Raw genomic sequence first — 6,000 nt, forward strand, 5'->3', positions numbered from 1 at the left:
AAGATATTCACCCAAGCCAAACAGAAAGTTAGGTAATGTCTCAATACCTCATCAGGAAAATGGGGATTAAGACTGTGAACCCCATGTTAGACAGGGACCGTGTCTAAGCTAATTAGTTTGTGTCTACCCCAGCCCTTTGCATAGTGCCTGGCACATAGTAAGCACTTCACAAATGCCATTAAAATAATAGGAATTAATACGCAATTCCTTTCACATTGATTGTCAGTCCAAAATTGTTTTACTTAACAGACTGTTCTTATTTGGAGGGTGCTGTTGGGTAAGAGCTGAATGCACCTAAACAAAAAAAGTCCAACTACCTCCCTGCTGCCTTTAGCAATTTTCGCCATCGCATCTTCCTCACTAGATGCGTAAAGTCATCGAGTATATACACTGTTTGGATGCCGCTCCAAAGAATCCGGTATGATGTGCTGCTCACACAGAAAAGAAATGCTCAACCAAATATTGTTGTTACTGAGGATGATCATCAGAAAAGCAGTCAGCCTGATGAACTGTGGAAAACACTAAAGGAACCTGTTGAATTCTGAGTATTTTGATATCTTTCCCTGCAGCAGAGAGATTCATTTCAGGAAACCATAAATATGTGCCTTAGTTGCTTACAGGTTGATATTTTAGTTTCTGTGCCGCTGTCACTGGTGACTTTTGATATACTTGTGTGTTGTGAGTTTGTGTTAACCCTACGACCCTCATTAGACTTCAAGACATCTGAGGAGAGGAACAATGCCTTATTACATCAGAACAGTGCTTTATTATATCTTTCACAATTCAGCACCTTCAGACTTCTGGACACTCTAGAGCAGCTGGAACTCCCCGAGAAGTGTTTTCTGTTTCTAGTCATCCTACAGGGGCATCTCAGCTCCAAAGCCAGATTTACCCAGAGGCTTCAATCTCCCCTAGGTCAAAAAAAGACCAGGATATTCTCACTCCCTCCTTTGACCACCTTGGAGTGTAAGAGGGGAGGGGCAGAATGTGATGGAAGTCAATTCCCCAGTTTCTGTGAATACATCACGGTCTTCCATATGATAGAACTCATATTCCCAAAGACTCTCACATTATGGAAAACCTGGATCTCTCACATCCCAACCGGCATTGGGCATATAAAATGTTTCTCCCACCCTTTTACCCACCCCTCATCACCCTAGATTCAGACAGATGCTTACTGAGGGAATAAAGTTCTCTAATTCCTCAACAATATTCTAGCCAAAACGCCTAATGGAAACATGCTTTATGAAGAACTACCTGTACTTTCATTCCACTATTTGTTTTGTTAATGAGATGTACATCACCTTGATTCTATTTATTTGCTATTGTTTTAATGAGATGTTCATCCCCTTGATTCTATTTATTGCTATTGTTCTTGTCTGTCTGTCTCCCCCTATTAGACTGTAAGCCCGTCAAAAGGCAGGGACTGTATCTGTTACCGATTTGTACATTCCAAGCGCTTAGTACAGTGATCTGCACATAGTAAGCGCTCAATAAATACTATTGGTTGAATGAATGAATGAATACTTGCCTTTCCAACTTTAAATCATAAACCTTAGCAGGGAGATGCCTAATACCTAGCCCATTTCTGTGAATGACTGTTCCTATCACTTCACTGTATGCATCATCAGTATCTACCAACTCTATTGTATTGTGCTTTCCCAAGTGCTTAGTACAGTTCTCTGTACCCAGTAAGTACTCAATAAATACCATGGATTGATTGATCTTCAAATTATTCAGCTTCTCCTCATGATAAATGCTAAGGGTGTCTTCCATGATGGTCTGCTTGAAGCAGTCAAGGCCTAAAACGTCCCATGGCTTGGCTGCTCTGGTGAAATCATCCCCATTTCACACTCCGCTACTATGGATTTTGACTGTGCTTGAAAATCAAATAATAACTGTGGCATTTGTCAAGCACTTACTATATGCTAAGGATGATACTAAGAGCTGGATTAGACACAGGATATCCAGGTCCCACCGGAGACTCAGAGATCAAGTAGGAGAGGAACACATATTGAACCCCTTTTTGCAGATGAGGGAGCTGAGGCACAGGGAAGTTAACTGACTTGCCCAAGGTTATGCAGCAGGCATATGGCAGAACCAGAATTAGAATCCAGATCCTCAGATCCCCAGACACCTGCTCTTAAACTAGGCCACGCCGCTTCTAAAGAGAGAAAAGAAATTTCATGGGGAGTTCTGCCTTTGAAAGGAGCTTTGTGTATACTAGCACATCTGGAAGTACTTATAGCTATACTAAACCTCCAAGCCTTGGAGTTTGATCCATCATTCATTTTTGGCTTCTTGGGCTCTGCAGCTGTGTTACCCAGATTCACTCCAGGCAAACCTCCCCCAATGCTCTCTTCCATGGAAAGATGCCCCACCCTATTACCAGCCTTGTAAAGTTCTAATGTTTATGTTGGGCTTGGGTCGTTCGAGGGCCACTAGGCAACACTTTGGCTCAATGATTTTGATCTCATTTGCCGATCAGTCAGAATTGACAGAGATAACGAGCCAGCCAGAGCATAAGTGAATTCAGTTGTTAGACCGGTATAAATCAAAATTCATTCCAAATCACCAAAAAGAGACAATCTTTCAAATACTAGCTCGCTGGGGTTTAAAATATTTTTATGCATTCAAAACAAAGTTCCATTAATGTATTTCAAACTTCTCAAAAGAGGCTTCAAAGTCTCAAGCAATGTAATGTAGCATTAACAATAGATTTCCATTTCCAAATCATAACTAGCGAATCCTGTTCACTATTTAGTCCTGCTCTTCAAGCCCTGTAAACCCCTTTAGTGCACATGAAAGTAAGTGGGTGGGTGTCACCATCCTCACTGACTACAGTCATAAAAACAAGTTTGCCTATATGGGCGGAATATGATCTAGCACACCATTTTGGGTAGACTATAGACTGTGTTCCTGTTATACATGTGCATTAAATTTGGGCTTGGTGAGAGCACAAATTTATGACGTCTTAATTGGAGACGTTAGTGCACTGTGTTAAAAGTGCTCTTTTCTTTTTTTATGAAACAGGACTCACCACCATCACATACTCTGGCTCTCTTCATCACACCTTCTCCATCTCCAATCTCTAACGTATGTTTCATTATTTCAAGGGATTTGAGGACCAGACTACAGAATTATATAAATACCCACATCTAGACTGCTTATCTCATTCATGTCTTATCAGGGACATTTGCTTGTCTTACTCCTCTTTCCTTTTACTGTCATTCAGTTATTTTATTGCTCCACCAGTAGATGAATAGGAAGTGGAGAGGGAATGGAAGCCGGTCATAGACAAGTCATTTTGCTATTTCCTGGAGAAACAGTATGGCCTAGTGGTAAGAGCACGAGTTTAAGAGTCAGAGGTCATAGGCCTAACCTGGGCTTTGCCACTTGTCTGCTGTATGAACTTGGGCAAGTCACTTCACTTCTCTGGGCCTCAGTTACCTCATCTGTAAGATGGGAATTTAGACTGTGAGCCCCATGGGGACAAGGGCTGTGTTCAACCCGTTTACCTTGATTCTATCCTAGTGCTTAGAACAGGGCTTGGCACATAGTAAGTGCTTAACAAATACCATAATTATTACTTGCAGTTCTGCTACAAAAAATAAAAGGATGGTTGGAGGAAGAGTTTTAAACTACTAAGTTAAACAAGTTTTCAGATCACCTGTACATTTCATTTCACAGGTTTTTATGATCCTTTCCTAGCAAAGATGATTGAGTGTTGTTCCTACTGGGTCAGACTAGTGCTGTCAAGATATTTAGAGATTAGAAATACCAGTTGTGTGATCACGTCTTCATCCTCTTCTACTGGCCAGTGTTACAGGGGAGGGAAGAAGACTCTTGAAGACTGGGAGAATAGACATCACCCTGTGACAGAAAGCAAATGACTGATGACATTCACATTAAAATTAGACATGGGCAGGCTTAACGAAGCTGCCATTCTGTAGCTGACTGGCTAGAAACAGCAACTTGATTCTTGTCTCCTTTGACCTTTCACAGGATGCTGGACATAGTCAGGGAGCTTTGCAACAAGATGATGTGGGGGTCATGGCTTCCATATTCTGACAATTTATCTAACAAGGGGACTGTGAGTTAGGTGCTTGTTAGGCAGCAGTTTGGGGTTTCAACTTCAAATTACTTTGCTTTCTGAGATTCACCTACTTGTTGATAGGTGCTGACTTTGCTTTGCCTTTGCATTTTGCTCTTTGGTCCTTGGAACCTTTTAAAACTTGAGTTTTAAAAATAACAACAAGCAATTATGAGGTGGTACATGCCAACTAGTGACCTTCTGCTTGCCATCCCAAGATGTAAGCTTTATTTTTATTTTAAAGTCAATTTATGGAAAAGTGTAATTAGATTCAGGTTACTTTAAATTTCTACATCAACAAATGGGAGTGTTGGCATAACAATAACACATAAAGAGAAAATGATCCTATGCAAACACAAAGTATTTAATCTTTTCTGGGGGATAATAGGTGCTCCACAATAGATGATGCCTAAAGAGCTCAAGTTAACAACTAAAGGAGCAAAAAGGGAGCACAAAGCCCTAAGTAGGGGAAAAGGGAGAATGATGGGCTTTTCCTTAAATTATCTTCCCTCTCCCTACCACTTTTGAGCAGCAGTTCAGAGTCCCAGCTCTGATTTCCAGGACCAATTTATGGAGGACTCTTACTCAACTCCACCAATCTCACAGACAAGGTCAAGTCCAACCCCTAAAATCAATAGTCCCAAGACTCTATTTTTCATTTTTAGAAAAGATAACATGTCACACAAAAAAAGGCCGCAAAGGTCTGCCACAGCAATATAGGCACATCATGACTTTAAAGCACTCAATCAGCCTACCCCATCATACTTCACCTCACTGATGTCCTACTACAGCCCAGCCCTTACATTCCACTCTTCTAACTCTCTGTGCCACGATTTCGTATATCTTCCCACTGACCCCTTTCCCATATCCTCCCTCTAGCCTGGAACTCTCTCCTTCTCGATATAGGCCAGACCACCACTCTCTCTACCTTCAAAGCATTACTAAGGTCACATCTCCTCCAAGAGGCCTTCCCGGATTAAGCCCTCTTTTCCCCTACTCCCTTTCCCTTCTGTGTCATCTATGCACTTGGATCTGTGACCTTTGAACACTTGATATTCACTCTACCCCAACCTCACAGCACTTATGTACGTATATTTCAATTGTATATTATACCTCACATTTATTTATATTAATATCTGTCTGCTCCTCTAGATTGTAAGCTTGTTATGGGCAGGGATCTTATCTACTAATTCTGTTGTACTGGACTTTCCAAGTGCTTAGTACAGCGCTCTGCTCATAGTAAGCCCTCAGTAAATATCACTGATTGATTGATGAATTGATGACACCACTGACTCATTATGCATCCTTGAACAGCCTGGACAATGAGAAAAACAACAATTTCTAGTGTATTTTGGTCTGGAGAGATGTGTCTTGGACTTTTTTGCATTTATCCAGTATAACTATTATTACTATTATTATTATGTGCTAACTATGCATCAAGTACTGTTCTAAGCACGGGGATAGATACAAATTAATCAGAACAGATAGTCTCTGTCCTACATGGGGATCACACACTAAGAGGGAGAACAGGATTAATGCTTTTAGTAGGGCTTTGTAATTTGGGCGAGTAGTGGTCTGTCAAATCTGAAAGGAGAGGAAGCTCCAGGCCAGAGGAAAACCATGACCAAGGCTTTGGTAGTGAGAGACACTAGGTTGAGGTACACTGAGTAGGCTGGTACCAGAGGAGTGAAGTGGAATATGCAGGCTGAATGAGAGAGGAGAGCAAATCCTGGCTTAATGATCCAAAGTTTCAACAAAACACATACTGTTTCATAGAAAGTTACATAGTCACAGGATCATTCCATTGGAGAAGAAAAAGAGGCAACAGCCACATTTTCTGTCAAAACAAAATGACAGGTTAAGAGAAGCAGAGGTGTTCACCAACATCTTTCCTAAAAACCATATAT

The 6,000-nt window shown here is 41.1% G+C and overlaps 1 protein-coding gene across 1 annotated transcript in view; it reads right to left on the reverse strand.

Moving 5' to 3' along the window:
* The window catches only part of PDE7B (phosphodiesterase 7B), a 471,343-nt gene extending 467,490 nt beyond the window's left edge, over positions 1–3,853 (reverse strand). Inside the window, exon 1 of the mRNA XM_029058083.2 lies at positions 3,782–3,853. The gene's annotated coding sequence lies outside the window, so the exon portion shown is untranslated. The remainder of the gene's footprint in view (positions 1–3,781) is intronic.
* Positions 3,854–6,000: the final 2,147 nt, after the last annotated feature.

Source organism: Ornithorhynchus anatinus, chromosome 2 (genome assembly GCF_004115215.2).
Source record: "Ornithorhynchus anatinus isolate Pmale09 chromosome 2, mOrnAna1.pri.v4, whole genome shotgun sequence".
In the NCBI taxonomy this organism is placed as follows: Eukaryota; Metazoa; Chordata; class Mammalia; order Monotremata; family Ornithorhynchidae; genus Ornithorhynchus; species Ornithorhynchus anatinus.